The 12,781-nt window shown below is 36.7% G+C and overlaps 1 protein-coding gene across 1 annotated transcript in view; it reads right to left on the bottom strand.

The window, feature by feature from the left end:
- LOC135218540 (calcium-activated chloride channel regulator 1-like) overlaps positions 1-8,431 on the bottom strand; it is a 915,765-nt gene extending 907,334 nt beyond the window's left edge. Inside the window, exon 1 of the mRNA XM_064254912.1 lies at positions 8,226-8,431. The gene's annotated coding sequence lies outside the window, so the exon portion shown is untranslated. The remainder of the gene's footprint in view (positions 1-8,225) is intronic.
- Between the last annotated feature and the right edge of the window lie 4,350 nt (positions 8,432-12,781).

The following is a 12,781-nucleotide window of genomic DNA, read 5'->3' as shown; positions in this document are numbered from 1 at the left end:
TATCATTCTGGAACCCCTCCTATAATAGGTTAAGTTACGAGTGGATAGCGAGACTAGCTCCCCATCGTAGCATCCTCCTTAGCAATGTACACATTATTTTGGAATATGATTAGATTTAAAATGCTGTAACTGTATGAATATAAGGAAAAGTTGTTTATATACCATTGATGTAATATAGAGGCACCTTCAAACTTAAAAAATAACATTGTTACTTCAATGTAAAATTCAAATTTTGGGTCTTGTTGCTTAACTGTAGAGTATGACCTCTGTCAAAGAGTCAAAATTGTCAAAATGACTGGTGTACTCAGGAAATAAACAGAGCTCAGTAATCCCCTAATTAAATATTTGCTTTAATACTGTACTTCCAAGGGGATTGTTAGTTATTAGCCAAGCCTAGGTTAAGCCACCATTTGTCTAGGCTACCTACCATTAAATCCTTTAACATAAAACTTTGACACTATAACAAGCAAAATGTGTCATTCTGGAACCTCATCACAGTAGCCTAGCCAATTCAAACTACATAATCATGATCAAGTCACTACCAGCAAATGCAACACATCAAAATTTATCTTGTTGTAAACAATGTGAATGTACACATAATGAAGTTCTGATGCCAAGGAAAGTAGAGCCGCATTCTCTTGAAAGCATTTATTTATATAGTGCCTTTTTTCCCTTTACCACCCAATCCTTTGCACAGTATACACTGTTATGAGTAAAGTTTATACCTTGTTTGCATATGATACGGTTGCATACAGTATCATAGTACTGTTAGATCTCATTTTACATCGTACAAGACCTAGGTTGTTTTGTGGTTACGTATCTCAATCTCCAATAAATTTATTAAAAAATGTTTGTTCCATCCTGCACCAGAATACGGACGTGGGGCCAGTTACTCGCTCGCTGTATCCTATCTTGAATAGCGTTTCACTGGCTCTCTCTCATTTGTATTGCTTTTTTGGGATATTTTTGAATTCTATTATGGCTCCTAAGCATAAGGCAGACTCTTCTGATGGCAGTGCTACAAAGACAAAAAAAGCCATCTTCATGGAAGTGAAAGTTGACATAAAAAAATGATCCGAAAAGGGCAAAACACTGTCTAACATCGGCCATATGATCAGGTTCAGTCGTACATCTGTATCAACAATCATCAAAGTTAAAATCTGCACACTTGAACATGTGAAAGGATCTGCTCTTAGGAAATCAACTGTGATAATGAAAGTGTAGTGGCCTCACTATTGAGATGGAACGTTTATCAAAACTTTGGCTGAATGACCACCATCAATGGCATATCTGAGTTAGCCTAATGTTTTTTTAGGAAAAGGTTAAAAAAATTGTTTGAAACCTTAAAATGTGAAACGGGGAGAGGGAGTGGAAGTGAAGAGTTTAGGGTTAGAAAAGGTTGGTTCATGCTGTTTAAGGCCTATGTAAATTTGGATAACCTTAAGGTGCAAGGGGAAGCTGCTAGTGGTGATGAAAAGCAGCAAGTGAATTTCCTAGTGCGTTGGCTGAGGAAATCAGGGATGGGGGTTGCTGTGCTGAACAGAGTTGTTCTGGAAACACATGCTTACCTGTAGCTTCATTGACAAGGAGGAGAAGAAGACCGCACCAGGCCACAAAGTCAGCAAGGAGAGACTGACTGCTCCTTGGGGCTAATACTGCTGGTAATTTCAATCTGAAACCTATGTTGAGAATTAGGGCACTGACGGGCATTTGGAAGGGTCAACTACCTGTCATCTGGAAATCCAACAAGAAGACATGGGTGACACTTCAGATATTAGAGGACTGGTTCACCAACTATTTTGTGCCAGAAGTGAAAGAGTCCTGTGCTAAAAAGGGGATGCCATTTAAGCTGTTGCTAGTGCTGGACAATGTCCCTTGCCACCCCGTGCATTTGAATGACTTTCAGCCTAATGTCAAGGTGGTTTTCCTTCCACCTAATGCAACTTCCCTTTCACAGCTTATAGACTAAGGTGTCATCGCCTTTTTCAAGGCCTACTCCTCAGAAGGACATTTGTTATGGCTTACAGGGCAACTGAAAAGGACAAGAACTTGGCTCTAAAGAACTTTTGGAAATCTTACATTTTTGCTGCTATAAGAAACATTTCCAATTCTTGAGCTGAAGTTAAGCAGATGAAGTAGAATGGTGTGTAAAAAAAAAAAAAAAAATTGTCCCAATTTGTGTATAATCTCTATAGCTTTGAGGAGTCAGGTGAGGCTGTCACCAAGAATGTCATTGAACTGAGCAAGTAGCTTGATTTGGAGTTGGAGGCTGATGATGTCACAGAGCTGCTGGCATCTCATGGAGAAGAATTATCTGTTGAGGACCTCATTCAACTAGAAAAGCAAATGATTGAAGAAGATGAAAAGACACCAAATCCAGAGCCCAAGAGATTTACAACAAAGGAGTTGGCAGATGGTTTTGCCGTGATAGAGGAGGGATTGGCAAAGTTTGAGGCTCAGGACCCCAACACTCCCAGGTACACTAGGGTTGCCAGAGGTGTTACATGAAGATCTAGGAGGAAGAGAAGTAGTTATCCTTCCAGCTTAGCCTGGAACACTTTTTTTTTTTTTTTTTAAGAAGGTAGAGAGGTCTGCAAGAAATCCAGTACCCTCTACCTCACATGCCTTTCCAAGCTCAGTTGCCCCAGTGATATCTCCAGCACCTTCTGCTGGTTCTGCAGAACTAGGCTTACCTGCCCCAGTATCTCAATAACCTTCCTCCACCCAATAGCCTAGTACAAGCCTGTCTCACCACCCTTTGCAACGCCCTGTGAGCAAAGCAACCACCAGAAAAAAGGTAATGAATTGTTTCTTTTTACTGTACTGTAATATCTACCCTTGTAATGTTTGTATGTGTGGTCAGGAATTATTTTCTCGCATATATTTACATTTTATTTATACTCTTTCACATCATTATGTATGTTTAAATTCTGCCTTACGTACAAAATCGGGTTACTTCATGGGCGCAGGAACAGATCTCAGATGTAATCGGTGGACCTACTGGTAGGGTCTTGGTTTACGTCAGAGATCCATTCCTATGGCAAGGATGTAACCCGATTTTGTTCCTAAGTCAGAATTTAAGCATATAATGGCAGGTATCAGTAAGAATTAAAAAATAAATAAAAGAGAAAACAATTCCTGAACACATCCATACAGCACAAGGGTAAATATTATCCTTACATTTTAAAAAGAAACAATTCCTCATCTTTACTCCTGTGGTTAGCTTGCATACTGGGTGTTGCAAAGAGGAGTGAAACAGGCTTGACTAGGATACTGGGAGGAGGTGCTGGAGATAATGGGACAGGTGAGTCTGGAGAGGCAGAATCTGCCAAAAGTGCTGGAGATACTGGGGTGGGGCAGGTGAGTCTGGAGAGGTAGAATCTGCTGAAAGTGCTGCAGATACTGGGGCAGGGTGGCCTAGTTCTGCAGAAGATGCTAGAGATACTGGGGCAGGTGAGTTTAGTTCTGCAGAACCTGCAGAGGGTGCTAGAGATACCACTGGGACAGCTGAGTCTGGAAAGGCATTTGGGGTAGAGGGTACTGGATTAATTGCAGGCTTCTCTACTTTCTTTATAAAAAAAAAAAAAAAAGCTTTCCAGGCTAAGCTGGAAGGATACCTTCCTCTTCTCCTCCTAAATCTTCATGTAACACTGCAGGGAATCCATGACCCCACGGGCAACCTTAGTGAACCTGGCAGAGTTGTGGTCCTGGCCCTCAAACTCCTCAAACTTTGCCAACCCCTCCTCTTTCAGGGCAAAACCATCTGCTAACTCCTTGGTTGTAAATCTCTTGGGCTCTAGAGTTGGTGTCTTCATCTTCAAGCAATTTCTATTCTAGTTGAATGAGATCCTCGGCAGATAATTCTTCTCCGTAAGATGCCAGCAGCTCTGTGACATTACCCTCCACCCTCAAATCAAGCTGCTTGCTCAGTTCAACAACATTTTTGGTGACAGCCTCAACTGACTCCTCAAAGCCATATAAATCATACACAAATTGAGGAAATGTTTTCCGCACACCATTCAAGAATCAGAAATGTATCTCATAGCAGCAAGAATGTTGTAAAGTGTTTTACAGTCAAGTTCTTGTCCTTATCAGTTGCCTTGAAATTCAAAGCAAATGTCCTTCTGGGGTAGTAGGCTTTGAAAGAGGGAATGACACCTTGGACCATAAGCTGTAAAAGGGAAGTGGTATTAGATGGAAGGAAAACCACCTTTGACATTAGGATGAAAGACTTCCAAATGCATTGTCCAGCACTAGCAACAGCTTAAAGGGTAGTACGCCTTCCCGTCTGGCACAAAATAGTTGGTAAACCAGTCCTCAAATATCTGAAGTGTCACCCATGCCTTCTTGTTAGATTTCCAGATGACAGGTAGCTGACCCTGTCCAAATGCCCTTCAGTGCCCTTCAATTCTCTGGCAGGTACACCATTATAGGCTTCAGCTTGAAATCACCAGCAGCATTAGCACCAGGAAGCAAAATAAATCTCTCCTTGCTGACTTTGTGGCCTGATACTGTCTTCTCCCACTTGGCAATGTATGTTCAGGTAGGCATCCTTTCCCAGAACAAACCTGTCTCATCTCCATTAAACACCTGTTCAGCATAGGAACCCCCTCCATGATTATCTCGGCCAACGTACTAAGAAATTCACTTGCTGCTTTCACTTGCACCTTAGGTTATGCAAATTTGCACAGGCTTTAACTGCATAAACCAACCTTTGCTAGCCCCAAACTCTTCATTTTAACTACCTTCCCCTTTTACTGTTTTGAAGGTTTCAAAAAACTTTTAGCCTTATCCTGCATCAACATTAGGCTACTGGGATATGCCGTTCACAGTGGTCTCCCAGAAAAAGCACTAATAATTGTTCCATCTCATTGAGACTAATACACTGCATCGTAATCACAGCAGATTTCATAGGAGCAGATCCTTTTACATTTTAAAGTATGCGCTTTTTATCTTTGATGATCTTTGACACAGTTGTATGACTGAACCCGAGCAAACGGCAGATGTTAAGACAGTGTTTCACCCTTTTTAAACAGTTTTATTAGGTCAATTTTCACTTCCAAGAAGATAGCTTTTCTTTTCTTTGTAATTCTGGTATCAGAAGTCTTCTTTACACTTTATGAGCCATTATGGAAAAAAAATTCCCATAAAAGCAGTACAAATGAGAGAAAGCAAATGGGACACAATTGAAGGTGAATTTACGTCCGAGTAATTGGAACAAGAATTTTCATAAATTTATCAGAGATTGAGAGACCTAACCACGTAAACCAAGAACCTACATAAGAAAATAATTAGAGCCTCATCATTGTTAAAATCCCCATGCTAAAGCTTGTAGTATTTGTTCCTATCTTTTAACTAATGCACTGTATTGTAGTGTATATGCCTTGTACTGTATACAGTTATTACATATAACAAAACAGAAATTATTCCACAAAACAACTATAAGACATGGATGCATGCAAAAAAAAATAATAATAAATAAATAACCAACCATACACTAAAGGCTCTGGCATTTTTTTGGCATCTTTCAAAATGTAGTAGAGTACATAAAGTGAACTTTTATTACATTTAACAAAAACTTTTTTCCTGATAGCTTTATATTGGATTTTCATTGGAATCATTTGTTTAGCTAATTACAAGCCTTATATCTAACAACAATGGGGAACCACATAAAAAAACCAGTGCATTACGATTCAAGATAAGGTTAGGTGGTAGGGGACCAGTGGCTGCCAATTCTCTACATTTATGACTACATAAGTCTGGTTACATGGGTGGTTAGAAATGAAGTGCCAACCCTAGGTTAACTTAAATTAGGTCTAGGAAGGTTAGCTTATAATACATCCTGTGGTTCAATTATAATTTATAGTGTCCTAGGTTAAGTTAAGTTAGCAGCTATGCCAGCCCCCTAGCTTAGGGAGGTAAGACACAACTCCCTAGGTTAAGTTAGGTTAGATTAAGATCCCTAGATTAATTTAAGTTAGGTTAAGATGCTCAACTGTATTTCACTTTAATTTCATATTTCCTCTTGTAAAACCCTGTCTTTTTTTATTGGTTATTCACAATCATAAGTTTTGTGATTTACAACGTCCCAGGTTAGGGCATATGGGCAGTCAGTAGAACATGGTGTCGTAGCTATATCTTATTTTAGGTTATGTTTGTAGACCAATGGTCAAGTGCTGTTTGGAGAAGAAAACGGAGTGAAACCCACCAATACGATTTATTTATTTATTTTATTTTATTATTTTATTTTTTTTTTTTGCATTACATACTATATTCCAGAAACTGAAATTAGGCAAAACGTGCTAGTTTCAGCTGGATGATGCAGGCTAGCTTTGTCATTTAACAGAAATACCCAGTTTCTGCAGCAATTAAATTTCTAAAACTGTATTCAAAGTGAAATGCAATGATATAAACAGTTTGAGTTCTGTCTCATATCGACAAAGTCCGCAGATAGACATCAAATATACAAACTGACAATTTAGACCAAAGGCTAGGCACTGGGACCTATGAGGTCATTCTGCACTGAAAGTAAAGTTGAAACAAATGTAAAAAGGGTGGAAAGTAACATGGAAGAAAGAGAATGGACAGAGGTGCAGTACCAGTAATGAAATGGATTAGAACTATGGGCTAAAGGGCACTGCAATGAACTTTAAGTAATCCCTACAGTGCACTGGACCATTCGAACATGTAGTACATCAGTAAAGATACATCCTAACCATTCCTGGACATAACCTTAGCCTAGGGCACCATGTAGGGGCCTAGGTAAGGGAGCTTTGGCCCCATCCCCCCAAAAACATTAGAGCGTGCACAGCAGAGCAAAGTATTTGCAACTATTGTGAACACTGCCATATGAAAATTACCTTACCCTGACTATGCACCTTATTGATGAAATTCAAAGTGGAGGAGAGTAGGCCTAAATCTTACAGGTATTTGGAATATTTATTTTTATGCTAAAAATAGGTATGGGTCATGGACTGACCCAAGTAGACATCTCGATAAAATGGTTCAACTTCAAAATAAAAAAACCCAGGTAATTGACAAGCCATCTAATATGGGCTACTAACTTGCATTATCAAATACAATAACCATGCATGTAATTGGCCCATGCTTTACATACTACCCTAGGGTTAATTTTTGGAAGAACCCAGTCACCTCCCACACTATAATTTATATTTTCTTGGGTAAAACACAGCAAAATAAATTATTTTTCTCCAATACATAACCTACACAAATCCTTAGTTAATAGCAAAAAAAAAGTTATCAAATTAGGACTTATAACGTAGGCTAAGGCAAATCCGACCCGCCCTTCCATAGCTAACACGGCAAAACTGTAACCAGTAAACACCTGTAGGTTACGTTAGGTTGGTATATTTTTAGGCTCTTGTAGTTTTGCACGAAAAACCCAAAGTGGTTTTTAATGTTAATAATGGCTAGCTTTAGTCTTCCGAAAAATTACCCTACCCAAGTTGAAGACTTTTAGCTTACTTTTCTCTAGTACCTATACTCTGTTTTTTTTCAACTGTCCATCCGCCTGTGGTGTTTTTGTATGGTAACACTGCGTCCCGGGCTTTAGATAGTTACATTAGCTTACATTCAACGATTATAATAATATCCTATTTCGAATATGAACGGTATAATTCGCATATAGTAAATTATTAAAACACTTTTCAGTTGCAAATGTACACCCAGATATCCTTTTATTTACCTAAAACTTACACACAGCGTAACTATTTAAAGCCCGGGACGCAGTGTTACCATACAAAAACACCACAGGCGGATGGAAAGATGAAAAAAAACAGAGTATAGTTCATGATGGCCTACGCCAGGTTAGGTGAGGCGGGGGGGTGGAGGGACCTGGATGGGGTTTGCCATAGCCAATATATAACACCCTCCTTGACCTTCCTTCTCCCAACCGCCAGCCCCTCCCCCCCAACCCCCACCCCGCGCGAAACAGGCCAGCCTGGCAAGTCACGCTGGCCTCGATTATGTAGTGGCTTGAGGCACCCTCCACTCCAATATTTTACCTAGTTTCATATGCGCGTCCCCATCTCCCCCCCAAAAAAACTCCACCCAATAAAAAATACCTTTCCTGCATGTGGATGTCGAGACACCAGCTTCATTACCCATAAACCAATCAACCATCTGTAATCGCATTCCTTTATTAGCCTAACCTTAATGACCAAACATCGACGAAATTGACGCCATAGGTAAATGCGTTAACTTACTGTTGGTTGTACGTAGGCTTCGACCAATTAGGTATATAGGCTAGTCAATTTTTCTCTTGTATTAATAACACGTCGTGCTTTAATATGCGAACACCAATTAACGTGCTTTCGACACTAATTTTATGTTACACGGGTTATCAAACTTGGTCTCGTTAACCGTTTTATAAGTCGTAAAACACGTGTTACGGAAGACGCGTTTGCTCACATTCACATACTACCTAGTACAACTTTGCATATGTTTATGAAGTTTTGCCTTTTTTTTTTTTTATCAATGACAATGCATTCGAGTCTGATGGAAAAGACCGAATTAATCGGGTTATGGCGATGATAGAAAAGGATAATTTAATAAGGTTATGACGAAGCATTTATATGCATGTGAAAGCGTGATTACACCTTAAGAAGTGCATGGCAATTTTTTTTAAATATATTTTTATACCATAAGACCTCACAACAATCCCGACGACAATACGATGCTTGTGACTCGCCCCACAATTCTGTCCGTTGAAAGGTTTGAATAGGCAAATAGTTTAAATTAGTGGTATATATAACCAGAATGCACTCTATTTTGAACGATGCTTGAATGTTATTGTTTGTTTTTTAACGTAAATGTAAATTGACTCGTAAATAACTGTTATTATTTTGAAAGAGTATATATGTGCAATGCTCCTTATAAGAATATCAGGGAACTTTTTTCTGCCCTCCTAAATCTACACCTACTTACAAAATTGTTATTCAAAATATCAACCAACCCATATTCTCGACCGATCTTTGTTAAGCCTATTTAGGCTATGTGGCGTACTTCATTTCTGGGCTAGTTTTGAACAGGGGATTGTCATTTCACATGGAAAATCATAATGTTAAAATTAGCCTTCCCATTTCACAGGATAAAAAATAAGCATGAAATCCTGACCATCGTTTTTAATTCTGGGTAATTGAATAGGATGCTAAAGTTAAGTCATGAATATTCAAAACGTGTTGAACTCGACGATAATTCAAAAGTTTTTCCCAGGCTAATGCTAATTCCAGCGACGGGAAATTTCATAATTTAATTGTTATAGGATTCCGTTTGTGAGTTTGGGGAAGGTTTGAGAATATGGAATCTTTCATTTTTTACTTAACTCTTTAATTATGTGTGGGATTTTCATTAAATAGTGATCCCGTACAATTCCTTGTATACTGTGTTTATCCAAGTCTCGTTTATCTCCTTTTTATAAGTGATAAAAGATTTTTACCTTCATGAAAATGGCTTTGTAGCGTAATGAAGAATCGGTAATTATCGAAATTCTTGCATTCTTTGTTCTATATCATGAACAATTCTATCGGAATGTAATTTGTCTTCTGCTGAATGAAGTGTGTAAACATGAGTTCAAAGTTTAATCCACCCGAGAAAGTAAAGTTCGTGCATTTATAAACGTATGATTTAAACTGTATTCATTGGTGAATGTTAACGGATGTTGTGCACAAGTTTGTGATAGAATTTTTTTGTAAATGTTATGCTAGGGAGGAAAAAACAACTTGATACATTTAGGTTCATTTGGAAAATTTATGTTTTATCAGGAAACCTTTCGTTAGTGTCATAATTCCAGTCGAATAAAAAATAAAGTGACAGATGCACTGAGCAATTCGGACAGACAGAGCGGGAGGGTAATAGGACAGGCAGACCAACAGAGCAAGGCAACAGGTTGCCTGATAAAGCTTTATTCATGCGACGTGAGTAGTGTCTAACAACTCAAGTAGCCTCCTAAAACCCGACTGATAAGGGAATTATTACTGTTAAACAGCCTGTTTCTACTCGATGTGCATACTTCAAAGAATCTTTTTTTTTTTTTTTTTTTTTTTTTTTTTTTTTACAACTGACGATTTCGAATGGAAATAATTTAGCAATGAGGAAAGTAATACTAATCAAACATGATATACAACTTCTGAGGTGAATATTGATAAAACTTGACCAGTCATAAGATAAACGGAGGATTAGACCTCATGTACTATGCATATTGGCGTTTGGTATAAGTGAGGCTTTTGATGTAGTACACTTGGAGTATAGCTTATGACTTAACATTAATGTTAAGATAGTCATGACTAGAAATCATAAGTGCCTTTATTACGGGGAAAAAGGAATACATTGTATGAAAAAATAAAAATGGTCTGAAGGCTTGATCATGTTCGCTAAAACAAAACAAAAACAAAAACTACTTTTATCAATGTAATGTTGATTATATAACTGAAAGTAGATAAATATCAGAATCATAGTTTCTTTGGAGATAAAAGGTCCATTGAGAGAGAAGTTCGAATTTCAAGTACCGAGAACTAATACTATATATGAGTATATATATATATATATATATATATATATATATAAATATATATATATTTCAGCGCTATTCCGATCGGTTCTGAATAGCATAGCATTCCTTTACGTTCATGCCCGACCGCCTGCATTCCAATATAGATTGAACTGGATGAAAACTATGCGGCAAAACCCAAACAACTATTAGGATAGTTGTAGTTTTTTTTTTTTTTTTCAAAGTCCAAAGGTCTAAGGCAATTGTTAAACTCGAACATTTTCAAAAAAGAAAGTCCTTCAAAATTTTGAAAGATACATTTATATTTCGTAGAGTGGGCAGTGACGTCATCACCACATCAGTAAGTTTAAATGAGTTTTGTTTTATGAGAGTTTTAACTTGTCTTGAAGTAATCTTTGCCGAGTTGAAAATATTGCGGAGAGAGAGAGAGAGAGAGGATTGTTTTGAACTCTTGAGGGAAAGCCGTCATCACCACTTAATGGGTTTATTCTTTTGGATTGCTTTCAATCCTACATCTTTTTCGTTGATTTATAGTCTTCAGTTTTTTTTCAATAGGAAGTTTATTATTTTTTTCACTTTTTCTCATTCCCCCTTCTTTATTATATATCTTCCAGTTTATTATTTTTTTACTCTTTCTCATTCCCCATCTTTATTACATATTTTCCATTTTATTATTTTTTCACTCTTTCTCATTCCCCCTTCTTTATTATATATTTTCCAGTTTATTATTTTTTCACTCTTTCTCATTCCCCCTTCTTTATTATATATTTTCCAGTTTATTATTTTTTCACTCTTTCTCATTCACCCTTCTTTATTATATATTTTCCAGTTTATTATTTTTTTCTCTCTCATTTCCCCTTCTTTATTATATATTTTCCAGTTTATTATTTTTTTTACTCTTTCTCATTTCCCCTTTTTAATTATATATTTTCCTTTAGTCTTTAATTAGATAATTTTAGCAAGATATTAATAGAGCAAATAGTTCTCCATTTGGGTTGTCTTAAATATCCTGACTACATATTTAAAATAATTTATATTAAAAATGTAACTTTCCAATTTTGTTCAAATATGTGTAGATATAAACATTTTTTTTGAGAATTTTTAACATTAGGGACATTCAGTTTCAGAATTAGCATTTGTTTTATTATTTTGCATTTCAAGTTATAAGTCTTATTTTTTCCTGAAATAAACAAGAGATGAATCAAAATACAAAACTTTTTCGAATTGGCAGTTATGCTTCTAACAACTGACCAATTCTAATGAACATTTTATTCCGTGTTCCTTTATCTAGTTATGAAACAATTCATTATTTTCATGTTTTCCTTTACTGCTCGATGATATTTTCAATTGAAAAATTTCTTTCAGATTTTGAAATCGATACTTCTATAATCAATAATGTATATATAATAATATGTTAGGATATTTCATTTCAAATTCCCATCCAGTTATAGTTATCCTCTTATCTAACACTTTTCATTCACCCTGGATTATTGTGTTGGAATGAATGAAATTCATTGAATTCAGAAATATTTCATACTGCTGAGTCGATATTAATAAAACCAACATAAATCGGAAATCGTTTTGTACTTTTTAATACGTGGCCTATTATTTTACACTTTAATTGTATTTGCAGATTTTGATCTAACTTGATAAAATGACATCAAATTGAAAGGCAATCCCAAATTAGGAGTCGATATTTTTGTACTTATTAAGACTTTGCCAGATCATTCACTTAAAGTTATCCTTTTCATATTATTCTGGACTTTGAATTTGTGTTTATACATACGATAATATCTAAATCTGAAGCAGTTCCTCATTAAATGCCAATCTGCAAAGTAATAAAAGAGTTATGCACATTTTTACCCTTGTCGGGGCATTATCGTTTATCACATCTGTGCATTCCCGTCGTTTCGCAATGGTGGGAAAATCTCTTGAATGGTCGAGGACTTTGAGAAAAGATATAATTATCTACCTATATATTTATTTACCTATCTATCTGTCATATATGTATATGTGTGAGTATTGCGTGTGTATGTGGGGAAAATCTCTAGATGGTTGAGGACTTGGGGAAAAGATATATCTATCTATCTATTTACCTATCTATCTGTCATATATGTGTGAGTATGGTGTGTGTATGTATGTACAATATGTATGTTTGTATGTATATCCACATTAAGCTGTTCTCCATATACAGGCCAGTTCTGTGGAAACTATAGGGCAGTGATCAATGCCACATTCATTAGTCGAAATATG

The sequence above is a fragment of the Macrobrachium nipponense genome, chromosome 9, assembly GCF_015104395.2.
Source record: "Macrobrachium nipponense isolate FS-2020 chromosome 9, ASM1510439v2, whole genome shotgun sequence".
In the NCBI taxonomy this organism is placed as follows: domain Eukaryota; kingdom Metazoa; phylum Arthropoda; class Malacostraca; order Decapoda; family Palaemonidae; genus Macrobrachium; species Macrobrachium nipponense.
Note: the sequence above shows the minus strand (reverse complement) of the source record. Positions and strands in the feature narration are given on the sequence as shown.